Here is a 15,634-nt window from a genome sequence, read left to right on the forward strand (position 1 = left end):
GGTCTGTGGCTGTAGCCCAGTGGCTCTGTTTGAGCTTTGCACATAGGGGGTCCTGCGTTCAGTCCCTGGTGTCCCCGGCTTGTTTCCTTGTACGGAGACTTTGCTTAGGCCTGGCTGCTGGCTGAGTGGTGGAGGAGGCAGCTGTGAAGTGCAGTAGGGTTCTCCTGGGTAGGTTTGAGTCGTGCTCCCTGTGCTGGGTAAGTGCCAGTCCCCTGAAAGGCATGTGGGCTTTGTGCTCCTAAATGAGCTTGGTGCCTTTGAAAATCCCACCCTGTGCTCCTTGGAGGGGAATCCTGGAGAGAAAGTGGCACATCAGCAAAGAAACAGCAAAGAAATGGAGGAGAGTCTGGTGCTTGAAGAGCAGAGATACAGGCAGATTACACCCAGGAGGGATGCTGGACAGCAGTGCAACGTGTCTGGGGTGATGGATTCAATGAAAGGTGAGACCAAATGAGGAGCAGGTGAATGGCAGCTCCCCACAGGGCCCTGGCGCTCAGGCACCCCAGTTATAGGCACCCTGGACATGGCTAGATTGTAGAAAAAGCAAACCGGGACCAACCCCCTGCAGTGATCCTCTCCTGGGAGAAGCCCCCCTGGACCAGTAACAGCCAGACTCAAGGCAGGATAGAGGGTCTCTCAGAACAAAAGGGAGACCAAGTCCCTCAGCATTACGGGCACTAGACAGTGCAGAGAGAGGAGCATCAGCAGATACTGGGGGCTATGGGGATGGGTGGGCGAGAGCTGCATCAGCACACGAGGCAGGTTGGGCCTGAGCTGCCTAGGGACTATCTGAATGCTTTGCGTTGTAAAGTAAGTCAAGGCAGCCGCTGCTCAAAGGACATACTGTTTCTTTCCCAAATACTGACGCTTTCAGCTGAAAGGCATCAAACAAAATGGCTACAGAATTAAAGCCGCGTGATTCCTCTGCGTGCATCGACGCTGAGAGAGGCTTGTGTTTGACTCACGTTGTTTCCAGGGCTGGTACAATATCAGGACAGAGCAAGTTCAGTGATGGTGACACTGGGTTTGATGATGCTTTAATCTTAGTAACATTTAATAATGATTTTTACATGTGATTATTAAATGCGGCGTCCCAAGGGCATCCAGAGAGGGATAATATTGGGCAGCAGGGAATCGCTCTAATCTGCCTGGGACCCACAGTTCACCTTTCTTTCTGTTCCTTCTCCCCTAACACACACACATGCTATTTCAGTGTGCCCTATGGCCCTCTCTACACACACGCTACTGGACAGAGACTCAGTCACTCAGACAGCCTGATCCTGGTCTCTCAATCTTCCCAAGGGCCAGGAAAAGAGGCTGAGGGGGAGGAACAAGAAGGGCAAAAGGAGACAATAGGGACCAAACTGGAACAGGAGAGAGATTTCTTCTTGTTAAAATTCACCAAAATCACATTCTAGTAAAACTCCATCACTGGAAAGGTTCAAACCATCACTAACCCAGTTAACAAGCAACTGCTCCCCCCATGAGGACTTCTGTTTTAAAAGGGAGCATTTGGGAGCAAAGATTAAGGAGAAGGCAGGACTCTGGGCTGTGCTTGAGGGAACCTGGCACAGGGGGAGCGGTGGGGGGCAGAGAATTGTGGCTCTTTGAATTCTGGTCAACTCTCTATAGAGGAGCTAACAAGTGCAGGCTGCATAACTGGACTCTTCCCCTCTGTGGGGACTGGGATTCTATGCTCCACAGGGCCAGATGAGTGGGGGGGTGCTATTTGGTTAATGAAAACCCATGCTCCACAGGAGGCTTGAATCTAGCAATGCTCTAGAAGTACACCATGCTAACCAGTTGCACACTGGAGCAACCATCAGGGCTATTTCTCTCAGCCCACTGGGTTGACAGGGGCAGGGATTGAGACAAAGTTTCAATTTCATATATTTTCTTTATTACACTCAGCTATTTTCACCATTCTTGATTATTTATTTGTCTCTCTCTGTTTCTTTCTCTCTATTTTCTGTTCTTTCCTTCCCTCCAGTATCATCCCTTTCATTTCAGATTTTGTAGCCACTCACTCCTCAAACCCAGGGCTCAGAAGCCTTTGGAGCAGAGAGATCCCAAGAGAGCTGGATGAATTCAGGGAGTGAATTACTGGCAGGGAGGAACCCTTGTAGCTTTTCTAGCAATGCAGGTGAGAAATGACCCTTCCTTCTCTAAATTCTCCCTGTGGGGTTCTGGGCAGGCATGTGTGACAAATTCTATCCAAACCTTCCCCCCTCCCCTCATTGGTCCCAGCCCAGCGATGTCTCCAGCTGCTAATTACCTGTGTACTTGCCTTGGCAGTAGCAAACAAGGGATGTTTCCCACTGCCTAGAAGTCCCCAGTCTGGGAGTAAAGGCAGCTCTGGGCTTTTTTCTCTAGAATCAAGTTCATGAATTTACAGAGAGTTTAAAAAAGCCAGAACCCCCAGAATCTGAATTGTCACATTTCCCAATAACTCTATGGAAGAAACAAATGTATTTCTAATCTCAGGTGAGTGGAATTAAATCAGTTCTCAGTTGGAATCCTTCACCCTCAATGAAAACAATCAACTAACAGAGGGCGTGTGGCCACCTTCTTCCCTGATTGTGATATTCTTTCTCCTCTTTCTTAATACTGCTGTTGTTATTTCGTGGAATGTCCGGGCTGGAAAGAGAGGGTGAGTTCATGCCATGGCGCGGGAGGAAAGAAGTCACCGAGATCCCTGAAAATTCCAGTGCCCCAAGGAAAACCTGACCCCTGAATTGCTGATGTGCTGGAGAGCTGAGTAGGAACAAAACTATCTGACCTGGCAATGAGGGCAATGGACAACAATCCACTGCAGTGTCATTGCCAAAGACCCACTCTAGTGATGCAGACAGGGAAATTGGAAGGAACGGTTACTGTTTAGCCATCCACCCTGTTACGCAGGGATGAGTGCACTGAGGAGAGCTGGAGTCAACAAGATAGTAGTTCCTGGGAGCCCCTTTCTGCAGAGGACACAACTGCAAGGCAGCGAAAGGGTTTGGTGCAATGGGACTGAGGCTAAGTGGTTAAGGTGGTAAACTAGCAATGTGGGGCCAGGGGGCTGCTGATGCAGGATTCAATCCTGCTGACGATGGAGTATCTGGAGTTTTGTGTTTTTGTTTCTTCCATTTTGGAGCCTGAGCAGGCTCGAGCGCCCCTGGCACTGGCTCCAGTCTCCCTCCTTAGGTCCCTGTTACTATTTCAGGGCAGGTGAGGCTGTGTGAGAGTCAAACATCCACCCCAAATGCCCCCCTCTAATATCTCTTGTCCCTCCAGAGAACCACAACTGTCTCTTCTTTCTCACTAGGACAAGCAAAAAGAAGGTGACACTGAATGATTCTGATTGATAAAGGCAGGTTTAGAGGCTATGTAATTTTGAAAAATAATGATCACTGATTCCTAAGGCTACGATTTAGTCACAGAGGTTGTGGAAGTCGCAGAATCCATTACTTCCAGCAAGCTCTGTGACTTCAGCCTGCGGTGGTCGGGAGCTGCAGGGTCCCCCACTGCTCACGGGGGTAGGGAGCTATGGGGTACCCCTGCCACATCTGACAGCCCCTGGAGCTCCAAGCCAGCTCGGGCAGTGGGGGAACCCCTGAGCTTCTGGCTGCCGTGGGCGGTGGGGTCCCCAAAGCTGCCAATGGTGCAGAAATGCCTGATCTCCCAGCTGCTGCAGACAGCGGGGAAACCCCCAGAGCTCCTGGCTGTAGTGGGCAGCAGGGGAACCCCAGAGCGCCCCAGAGCTCCTGGCCACTGGGGGGTTATTTATGTCAACCCTTAAAGTCCTGCGGCAGCTGTCCCGAAATTCCCAACACTGATCTCCCTGGTCACAAGCGTGAGCTCCACTGCCCAGGGGTCACATAGACCAGACACGTGCCCTTTAAAGTTTTGAAATGCCTATTTGTGGTTGTGAGCTTGGCAAGCACACCTCTAGTTGCGCTCCATTGTTGTGCACAACTGCCCAGGTGACTGTGCCTGCCACATGAGCCGGACAAGCCCTTGCCTGGAGTAGACAGGAAATATTGGCTCTCCTGGGCCTGTGCGGACACACAGTTCTGACCCAGCCATAGAAACATTGTCATCTGTGAGCAGATTGCTCAGGGGCTGCAAGAGGAGGTTCACGGCAAGGATCAGCAGCAGGGCTGCCTGAAAGACAAGGAACTGGGGCCGGCGTACCACCAGCGAGGCCAGCAATCGATCCTATGCTGAGCCGTGAACCTGCCGCTGTTAATTGATGGAGACCCCACCAGCATCCCACCATGATTCCTGCTGAGGGGCCCACGTCACAGGTCTTTGTCATGAACAGTGAGGAGGAGGAGGAGGAGGAGGAGGAGTATAGGGGACCGGTGTCCAAGGGGTGCTGCATGCTGGGACCTGGTTTTGACACCAGCACAATCCAGTCACTCTCAGCAGCTGTGTATGGGAAATAAAATTTCCATCACAGGGAGGGCACCCGCAAAATTAGCAGTGCAGACCTTTCGACTTTTCATTCATCTACTCGTGTTACAGGAGGTAGCGGTACAACAGAGAGAGGTAGCGTTGCTATCTGGAAGCACTCAGCAATCCTCTCCCAGAAGTTAGGGACAGCAGCCTTATTCCTTCCTCTGCCAGGTGGCGATAACTTTGCAGGCTCCATTACAGCAGCCAGGTTAGCGGCATACATGCTGTGGTTAGATGTTTGGCTGTGTGTGTGTGTGTTCTTCCTGGACACGCAGGAATTGCGTGTGAATGGGCTGGGATCCCCCACAGCTCCACATCCCTCAAAGCTCCCACAGCCCCTTCCTCCCACCCTCTCCACTTCCCAGCTATCCCGTAGTCATATTTCTCCAAACCCCTGTGACGGAGACGGAGCTGCTCTGTAATACTGATGAATGCTGTATGTTGCCCTGGTTCTTGCAATATTTGCTGTCTGAATCATTTGGATTCATTTCATAGGAGATCTGCGAGGAAAACAAGCAGGATAAGAAGAAGAATGTCTCAAGATGAGCCACCCTTGGCAAAAATAATGAATGGTTCTTAAGAGATAATGCCTGAACTTTGGATATTCTACTGGCTGGCAGTAGCCAGCTTGCAGAACTGGGTTAGATGAGCAGGACTGGAGCAGTTTACAAAGGAACTCCCTACTCCAGAGGGGATAGTTGTTCACAAAGGGTATTGTTGCCCAGGGTCTACGAATGGGAGAATTTCAGAATTTCACTCCAGGAGAGGCAAAAGCACAAGGTCTGGCTGCTGGGGCGGGGGGGCACTCAGACATAAAGGAAAGGGAAAGAGTTGCAGCGAGCCCCGTCTCTCATTATGACACATGCGCCTCTCCCTCACCACCTCCTGGGACCTGATGAGCACCTGCTGGAACTCACTGCAGGGGCTACCCAGAGCTCTGAGCCACTGTTACCTCCCTACCTCAGCAAGAGTGACTAGACCAGGGGTTCTCAAACTGGGGGTCGGGACCCCTCAGGGGGTCGCGAGGTTATTACATGGGGGGGGTCGCGAGCTGTCAGCCTCCATCCCAAACCCCGCTTTGTCTCCAGCATTTATAATGGTGTTAAATATAGAAAAAAATGGTTTTAATTTATAACGGGGGTCACACTCAGAGGCTTGCTGTGTGAAAGGGGTCACCAGTACAAACGTTTGAGAACCACTGGACTAGACTGTGCCAGCTTCCTGCTACACCAGCCTGTCTTCCTCACCAGCAAACTAGCAAGTAACAACCAGTGAACTCTGAGAGACGTTTCTCTGCAGCGCACAGCTCCTACCATGGCTCATCCTCAGACTGCTCTGTGAAGGACTCAATGCATCACTGCTTGTTAATATAACTGGGATAAATACACCCATCCCGTCAGCACAGCCACCTGGAGATTCAGTCTCCTGTATCTCTCTGTGTGCAGGAGCCTTGTTAGTTCTCCGTCTCCTGAGTTCAGGTTCAGGAGAACCCCTGCTGGTCTAGCTTGAAGCTTTAGGTAAGCGGAAGCAAACCCGCATTCCTTTGTCTCGGGCATACTTGTGTGTCACCGTTAATTCTAGTGACAGCATACAGAGGAAATTCAGAATGTCACATCTAAGGTTAGCACATGCATTTTACAGTGACATTAATAACCAGCGTGTTGTTAGCTTCCACATGATACCTCACGGGCATATTTTATACAAACAATATTGCAGTAGTTGTAGTCGGAAGAAACCCTGAGACTTAAGCCCTTGTATCAGAGGCCTGAGCTAAAGTAGTGGTCAAAACTATGCTGATATAAAGCAAAGTTAAGGTGTGAGCAAGAGGCAGGTCCTGCTCACAGAATCTGGCAAGAACAGGGCTGATATTGCAGAAACACACGTTCCTAGGTAGTGCTAGGCACAAGAATACACACGCACACCCCGATACCAGCACATTCACCAGAGATAACAGGAACACGCCGACCCATCTTAAGGATAAGGTCAGGATGACAGCATGATGGATAGAGAGGTTTTGATCAAACCAACAGGTATAAGGCAATGGTTGGCACCCAGATACGTCAGAGGATGGCACCCTCCACCCCAGAGGATGGAGTAATGGTCTCAAGCTGCAGTGGGGGAGTTTTAGGTTGAATATTAGGAAAAACTTTTTCACTAGGAGGGTGGTGAAACACTGGAATGTGTTACCTAGGGAGGTGGTGGAATCTCCTTCCTTAGAAGTTTTTAAGGTCAGGCGTGACAAAGCCCTGGCTGGGATGATTTAATTGGGGATCGGTCCTGTATTGAGCAGGGGGTTGGACTAGATGACCTCCTGAGGTCCCTTCCAACCCTGATATTCTGTGATTCTGATATGTCAGGGGCAACACGTAACTTGTTTGTATTGGTGTATAAAGATGGATCTCAGAGGGAGTGTCTTTGGCTAGCCAAGGGGGCAGCGGAAGTCCGGCCACTGACTGAGCTGCATCCATTTTCACGGGTATAACTGTAGACATCGATCTGGGGAGCTAGGACCATGCTTCCTTGACAATAAACTTGACCAGGTACCTTCGGACCTTAACAGATTTTGTGGTCATTGGGCAGTTCGCTCGAGATCTGCTGTGCCAGCTGTCTGCACAGAGCTGGGGCACCACACAGGGAGAACACACACACGCAGCCAAACATCTGACCACATTGGTGACACCAACCGCTGATCTGGTAAGTAAGCAAGCCGCCCTCTGTAGGAATCACAATCTAACGTGGTAGAAAACTATGTATTAGGGAACCCGCTTATCCTCTCCCTGAAAATCCCCAAAAAGTTTTAGAAGGCATGGATATGCTGGGCTGCTAGCAAAAGAGGTCCATATGAATTAAAAAAAATATAGTGGGGAAGAAACATGCAATGGAATTTGTAAGGCTAGGAAAGACTGTAGCCTTGAAATGTAGAAAATTGCAAACTATAACCATGGCTGTTAAATTGCTAAGATAACATGCCACAAAATTGGTGGGGCAAGTAACAGAAACAAAGAAAGAGTTAAAAGAAGCAGGAGAAGCCACAGAGCTCTGGAACACTCCTGCTCTCCTAGCAGGGTGGCAAGCAGTCCAGAGACAGCAAGCATGGGAACAAAATAAAACACTGGAAACAGAGGTAAAAAACCTACAAAAAAAGAGACGTGCCGTCCCCTGTTATAAATATTGGTGGCCAACAGCAAGCTTCAGGTAGCTACCCTGTGCCTGAAGAATGGGGACAGAAATGGAAAAAGGTAGCCATAGCAAAATTAAAAAATGAAACAGGAATCACTACATAATAACCACCACCATATGGTAAAAGCCAGATTCCAGAAAAACTTAAACCAAGACCTAGGGTATGCCTATACTACCCGCCGAATCGGCGGGTAGCGATCAATCCAGCGGGGGTGATTTATCATGTTTTGTCTAGACGCGATAAATGTACCCCCGAGCGCTCTCCCGTCGACTCCTGTGCTCCACCGCCGCGAGAGGCACAGGCGGAGTCGACGGGGGAGCAGCAGCAAACTCACCGCTGTGAAGACAGCATGGTGAGTAGATCTAAGTACGTTGACTTCAGTTACATTATTCACGTAGCACCCCTGGGGGAGGGGGCAGTTCAACACCCATGTCAGGGGGTGCCTGGAAGTGACCATAGCCTCACAGCCCCTCCCCGTCACAGAGACACCCCATAGCTCCCCCTCTCACAGCCCTCCCTTCACAGTCACACCCTCATGGACCCTGCCCCTCACAGAGACACCCCATAGCTCCCCCTCTCACAGCCCTCCCTTCACAGTCACACCCTCATGGACCCTGCCCCTCACAGTGACACTCCCAGGGCCACAATGACCCCCTGTAGTCCCATCACCCCAGGAACCTGCACCCCTTTCCCCTGTGCCTCGGGGAGCCCACACTGAAAATGCCAAGGTCAGGGCAGGTTAATACAGGTGTATGTGGGTGTGTATTTGTCACTGGAAAGGCTTGACGCATAAAGCTAAGCGAGAGCATTCACGTGTCATTTTCTTTCAAACTCTGATAGGGACACTAAACAAGCCACACTAAGGCTGGAAAGTTTTGAATATGTTTATCTAGCTGCATCTAGGCCTGCAATCCTTTTCTTTGACAAAACCGAAGTTAATACTCTTTGTACACTCAAAACAATTTCGAAACTTACCGCGGTTGTCCGAAAGTGTTTTGGTGTTAATAATTGCAGCTATGTGATATTTTATCTAGGTACTTTCTCAGAGGCCTCAGCTGTCATTTGCTACATCTTTTTGGGTGCCCCTTCCCCCACCCACTTATTTCCCTTCTGCTCCTTTCTTTCTCCTCGTTCCCTGTCTCCCCCCTTCCCCTCCTCTCTGGCAGGGAGACTGAGTCACGTCCCTGTCCCCAGGGCATCCCCTCTCTCCGGCTCGGCCCCGCAGCGGCGACCAGGAGCTGGCCCCAAGAGCCTGCCTGCAGCGGGCGGTCAGGGCCGCGCTCTGCGCCGGGCAGGGGCAGGGAGGAGGCTCCAGCCCGCAGCCGGAGACAGGCCCGGGGCTGGTGACACAGGAAGGGGCCGCTGCAGCGCTGAGCGTTGGGTGCTGGGAGGAAGGAGGCGGGCAGCAGGCAGAACAAAGCCCCGAGACCAGACACCTGGGCGTGGATGCTCCTCAAATCCCAGGCGCTGCTCCCTCCATTTTGACCCGGGAGCCCGGGCTGAGCAGCGGCTGCTCCCCCACCCCAATGGGGGTCTGTGCTGGGGGGAGCCCCTCATTAACCCCTCCCTGCCCAGCCGCGGGGGGCTTTCTCCGGCTGGGACCAGCCCCCCGGGCTGCAGACTGCAGGTGAGTGAGAAGCACCCCTGGGAAGTGCTGGGGACGGGCAGGAAAGTGACTCTCTGCCCCAGGGGCTCTCAGGTCTCGCAGCCCCTGGGAATCTGCCCCGGGCAAGGGCCCGGCGAGGGTCGGAGCTGCCTGCTGCAGCTCTGGGCAGGACCGGCTGGACGGGCAAAGCCCCGGGGGCTGCAGGTGGGGAAAGAGCCCCAGAGCTGGTCCCCCCGCTTGCCTGTCTGGGGGCGGAGGGGTGGGGAAGGGAGGGATGAACAATGAGCCAGAGGTGGAGGGAAGGGACAGACCCTGTGAGCTGGAACAAGGAGGAGTCCGGTGGCACCGTAAAGACTAACAGCTTGGTTTGGGTCTAAGCTTTTGTGGGTAAAAAAACCCCCACTTCTTCAGATGCATGCTTGTTTTTGTGGATACAGACTATCGCGGCTTCCCCTCTGATACCTGACACCAGGCAAGTGTGACCTGGGGGAGTTTGAAAAAAGAAAAGGAGGACTTGTGGCACCTTAGAGACTAACCAATTTATTTGGGGGAGTTTGAAGTGTCTCTGGGAAGGCAGGAGATTTCAGGGGGAGAAGACCAGGGGAAGAGGTAGGTGTGTGGAGGGGAGTTAAATGCATCTTCTCTGATTTTGTCACTTTTCCCTCAAATGTTGAAAAAAATTCTCTCCACTTCTTCCTCCTTTCTCTCTAATGACCAAATATGACTATCAAATCCATCCGATGAAGTGAGCTGTAGCTCGCGAAAGCTTATGCTCTAATAAACTGGTTAGTCTCTAAGGTGCCACAAGTCCTCCTGTCCTTTTTGCGGATACAGACTAACAGGGCTGCTACTCTGAAACCTGTCAAATCCATGTGGTTCCCCACACCCTACTTTTCTCTCAAAGGATTCACCTTTTACCCTCCCAGATATTAACCCGTTTTCTTTCTATTTCTCAAATCTCAATTTAAAATCTCCTCAGATATGTGGGTTTCCCCTGCCCATTCTATCTGCAGCAGTTTCTCCTTGTTTAGGAGGGAAATTGTTGCCCAAATGGGATGGGGGGTTAGTGGGTGCTGTTTGGGAGAGCCCTGAAACACGGCGGACTCTGGGGTGGGGATAATGGGGTGGCCGGTCTCTACCAGCAACAGGGCCTGGAAGGGGTACAGGAGGGGAAGGGGGAGCCAATGTCCCCACTGGAGGATCCACTCTAGCTGCTGTTCCCCCCCCCCCCCAACTCAGCCACCTGCCCATCTCCTGCTCTACACCCCCTCCCTGGCATGAGTGACACAAAGGGCTCCCTGCTCTGCATGTGGATGGTGGGGGTGGAGGGAACCATCACTTTCTGATTGTTTATTGAACATTCCTGTTGAATCCCTTCAAACTTTCCCCCTTTTCCCCTGTAATTATTGAATTGCCCTCAGATCTTGGTGTTTTTCTCTCCTGTTGTCAAATGTTATTTTTTGATCCATTTTTTCTCCCTAATTCCTAAAGATCAATATAAAATACCCCCCCCCAAAATTGCCCCACTTTCTCTGAAGTTATGTTACTAACTTAATATGCTCTTGAGATTTCTTCCTGCCAATCTAAATATAGAATATTAACATAAAAATCTCATTAGATTTTGTCCTTTTCTCAAATTCTTGAATATTACAATAAAATTATTGCTACTGTTGCTCTTTTCCTTTCTGTTGATAAAATATTGATAAATCACTCATTTTGCCTCTTTAGCTATTATTGATCGTTGATATAAAATCAGGGTGGATTGATTTAAAACAAGGCAATTTAAATCAGCAATTCAAATAATAATTTAAATAACCCAGTGGGAAGCCTTGATATAAAGCACTGAAGTTTAGTAAACTTTTCCACTTGTAGTTGTTGTTGGTTTTTTGTCTAAAGAAAGGTGCATTCCCTTTGGTTGATACAATTACAACATGTTGATTTAAAACTAAATAGACACTTTACACTAGATTAGGCAGAGGTGCTGGAACAATTTTTATAGTGGGGGGTGCTGATGATGGAAACTATGTATTTGGTGTTTGCTATTACTACTTCAAGCCAGGGGGTGCGGCAGGCACCCCCAGCCCTCCTAGTTCCAACACCACTGAGATTAGGTACATCTTTTTGCTACCAAGGAGAGTACACTATAACTAGATACATTATATAGCTTAACATTTTCATATTTTTATTAATTGTACATTTTTAGTACATTAGAAAATGTTGAATGATATATTGCTTATTTAATAGAAAATTAACTTTTTGCTTGTGATTCTGTGTTATGCTGCATTAGGATGGTAACTAGAATTTAATTAAACACACAAAGCAGCATATAAAATTTGTTTTTATGAAACTAAATCATCTGAAATGTCTTGGATACGTAAACTTCTTTTATCAAAACATGTTTCACACTTACAACTAAGTGATTTATTAAACAGAGAAATTAACTCTAGTTAGTGAATTAAACTATTTATTTCAGGTCAGCCTGGGAAAATGTTCCAATATACCTGAAAGAGACTTCAGCTTACATTCCTTGTTGGTGTCTCTTTGAGTCAGTGGCTTTGTCCCAACACCTGTGATGACTTTGCCAGTCTGTGGCACCCAGTGGCACAGCCCCTGGTGCCCACAGGATGAAGCCCTTAACGATCTACTGTGCTGTATTTATAAATCTTGACCTCAAAAGTTAGATACTTTCCCCCTGATTCTTTCTTTACATAGAAAAGCAGCCTTTAATGTCAAACTCCTGGATTCATCATATTTATTTGTTATTTAAATATTTTAAGAGATTATAATAAGGCTAGGCCTTCAAATATTGTGTATTAAATTCAAAATTCATTTTAAACAGATTTTTTTAAATGAAAAACTCATACTAATTTAAATAATAAAATCAAAAGAATCTGATTTAAATAACATGAAAAAATTAAATAAAAATCACCAATTTTTATACACCCTGTCTAAAATCCTCACATTTTCCCACTTTCCTCTCTAATTTGTGAAAACTGACCCCTAATTCCTCAGATTTCCTCCCTTTTCTCTTTAATTACTGAACATTGAGATCACCTCTCCGATTTTGCTATTTTCTATATAGTTATCAAAAACAAATTAAAAAACCCTCTCCATTTTAGCGGTCTTCCCCATGTTTATTTCATTGTAGCAACTCCTGTTTGGAGGGAACCTGTTTTCCTGAGTCATTCCCCAGATTAGAAGCTGCAGGGGGTGGGGTTGATATCCTAAAAACCAACTTTCCCCTCTCATTTGAGAATCATCTGTGTCCTCATTTATCTCCATTAAAATGTTGGCTGATGAAAGTGACGTCTCCCATATTTAGTAGACATCAAAGCCAGAGGCTTCCCCATATTTGGGGGATGAGTGTTTCCCAGCTGCTAACCGGACAGTTGGCTGGACCCTTACCTTTTCCCCAGATGGGGCAGGATGAGGGGGTCACTCCCCTGGGGGCAAACAACTTCAATTTGTCCTCTCCCTCCTTCAACTGATTATGAGCGGGATCGTATGACGGCATTGCTTGTGATAGTGGGGGTTGGGCTGAGCAGCCTTGGGTTCCAGTTTATTTCTTATGTTCCTAAAAGCTGATGCTTCAGAGCTTGAGCCAGGCCCCTGCTGGGGTCAGGATGGGATTCTCTCACCCCACGTATTCTGGGTTTTTATTTCTTTATTTATTTTGTCTTCTTGCTGTGAAGCCTCAGAGACTGCCATGGCTGGAGAGAAGACACTGGGTGGGGCCAGGGCTCTGTGATAGCACCGAACATTCCCTCTCGCAGGTGTTTGGCTGGTGGGTTCTTGCTCACAAGCCCAGGGTCTAATTGATCACCACAGTAGAGTCAGCCTAGGTCAGATTGGCAGCGACCTTGAGTATTTCCCTCCTTCCTCTAGAGTGTGGGGTGCCGGGTCACTTGCCAGGATTATCTGGATGTATCTGACTGATTCATTTCCCTGCCATTGCTGGGCCCTCTGGCACTGGTGCAACCGTGTCCCTCCAGTCCTCTTCCCGTAGCACAGAATAGTTTAGGTTCCTGTGGTCTGTGAGACTTTGGTCTCAGGTCAGTTGTTGGGTTTAGTGTGCGATGCTGGTTGGTGCTGGTGGTGTGTGATATACAGGAGGTCAGGCCAGAAGACCAGGGGGTCCCTTCTGGCCTTAAACCCTGTGACTATGGCTCAGTGACTCTGACCAGAGTATCCCCAAACCCCATGACAAATGGTCTCCATAAGGGGTTCCTTTCTCCAGACCTGAGATGCAGCCACCTCTGGGGTGGGTCAGTGGCCGGTATTGGCCAGTGACAGGGCATGGGAATTTCTTAACTATTGTGGCTGCTCCCTGGGCCTGGGCCTGGGAACATGGGTGTTTCTCTATGGCTGAGACTGCGGGGCCAATGGGATGCAGACGCCTCTGGGGAGGTAATGCCCTTTTCTAGCTGGGGGAAGATGGCATGACTGGTTCTGGGACTCCTGACCATGAAATGGAGGCAGAGCCTGTTGCTGTGGAATTCGCGGCTTTCGCTGGGGACTCTGGCTTGTAGGAAAGCCCCCTATTAAAAAATGGCCATGGATGGTGGAGGGGGCCCCAGTTTCTGAGGGCGCTGTGAAGCAGGCTGGTTTGGCCAGTGCAGTCAGGGAACACACTGTTCAGGGGGCCTGGGCCGCTGCCGGGTATTACTTGACCAGGAGTCCCCACCTCGGTGAAAGACCAGCTGGGGAAGGCCTGGGCTGTCCAAGGGCCCAGCCTAGTAGAGCTTCTATGCTTATGGGGAGAACGGGAAACCCCTGTGGCAGGGACACTGAAGGACCGGGCTGTGCTTGCAACAGGGAGACACCCTGCCAAAAACCTCCCCTCCCCACTAGGCAGCGCTCTCTGTGATTGTGTACCTCCTGCAGGCTCTTTTTGAGGGCCTGTCTCAGAAGAAAGTGGACGTTTCATTCCTGCAGGACTCTTGCACAGATGCAGGCACCAAACCAATTGGCTTTCTGATTGGAGAGGGGAGGTTTTTCTGAGTCCTGGTTCCACGGGGAGTGTGGGAGTTGCCTTTCTCTTTGCAGATGGGCTGGCCCTGCAGGCCGTTGTTCCAGGACGTTTATTGATGGGTCAAGCTACTTTTGACCAATATCGTCTTTTTTTGATTAATGTGTAAAATCCTCCTGGAGGGAAATACGGGGAACTTTTTCTTTTTTTTTTCCTTCCCAGCACTTGGGTGCTCTTTTGGCAAATTGTTTTTTTGACTGGTGATATTTTAATTTGTGGAGGTGGGATTTCAATTGTACTCTTAAGAACAGATTGGATAGGAATCATCTGGAACCTCATCCACTGTCTGCTCAGTGACTTTCAGCTCTTTGACAGGCTGCTGACCGGACTGATGTGGGATAGTATAACCTACACGCCCCCTGGGGGTCGTGTTCTGGCCCGTCTAGTGGCACCGAGATCACTGAGCTCCAGAAGTCCCAGGTTTGATCCTGCCTGCTGATGACCAGGGTCTGGCAGGGTTGCGACAGCATTTCCAACCTTATGCCCAGCCGTACAGCTGGTTGAGTGCGGGTACCAGCTCTTTGTCTAGGGCCCACTTGGGCAGGGCTTTTTATGTGTTTATTCATCATTTGCTTTCTAGCTGCATTGTCCCAGCTGGGAGTCCAGATCGTGTTCGGTCTCATTTGTGTTCTCTTCTCTCTGTGGGAGACTGTCACCCATGCTAGCATTTTAACACTTGCCTTGCACAGGATGTTCATTTTGGGGACTCTTTTAAGTATTTTTGCGGCATCTGGTTGCCTCCAAAGGATGCCTTTCCTTCCTTGAGGCAATGGTGGGAGGTGGCAAAGTCAATGTATATGCAGCAGACAACCCTGGGCCTCTGCCAGAGAATGGAGCAGTTAGAGCCGGGTGTTGCAGAACTTAAAAAAGCCTTTCATGGCAATAATGATGCTGGGTTGTAGGACAGCTTGAAAAATATTTTAAAAAACCCTGTGCTTGTGGGACCTGTTGGATAGCAAAGTTCAGGGTGCACTTATTGCAGCAGGTGGAAGAAAATGAGTTCAACTGATTTTTTTTCTAATTCTGCATGGGTCTCAGCAGAGGCCATTGCTGCTAAGCTTGGTTTTCATTCTCTTTGCTGGTTTCTTTTTTTTTTATTGGAGGCACAGTGTTGCTGATCTGGACAACTGTCCCTTTGAGCAAGCCGTCCCCGATTATACTCACAGTTCTATTTCCTTGCCTGTTGCTCCTGCTGTGGATTGGGACATTGATAGGCATGGCGATTTGCTTACCTTCAGTGAGTCTTACAAATGTACTTTTAATAGCTTAGGCCTCAAAGCATTATATCTGTATATGATTATGGTAAAGATTCAGCATTTTCAAATGCTTATTGATTATCCTGGTTCAGTGTGGAGAAGACAGCTTCTGGCAGCAGACTCCG

At 49.1% G+C, this 15,634-nt stretch overlaps 1 protein-coding gene across 4 annotated transcripts in view; it reads left to right on the forward strand.

Annotated features, from left to right (window-relative positions):
* Positions 1–15,634, forward strand: part of LOC141978918 (uncharacterized) — a 59,470-nt gene that overhangs the window by 30,894 nt on the left and 12,942 nt on the right. For 2 of the 4 annotated variants that reach the window (XM_074941299.1, XM_074941300.1), the window contains exon 1: positions 9,121–9,245. The exons of 1 other annotated variant lie outside the window; for it this stretch is intronic. The gene's annotated coding sequence lies outside the window, so the exon portion shown is untranslated. Of the gene's footprint in view, positions 1–8,782; positions 9,246–15,634 lie in introns of those variants that run through there. One more of the 4 variants, XM_074941301.1, reaches the window with a different exon arrangement.

The sequence above is a fragment of the Natator depressus genome, chromosome 28 (genome assembly GCF_965152275.1).
Source record: "Natator depressus isolate rNatDep1 chromosome 28, rNatDep2.hap1, whole genome shotgun sequence".
In the NCBI taxonomy this organism is placed as follows: Eukaryota; Metazoa; Chordata; order Testudines; family Cheloniidae; genus Natator; species Natator depressus.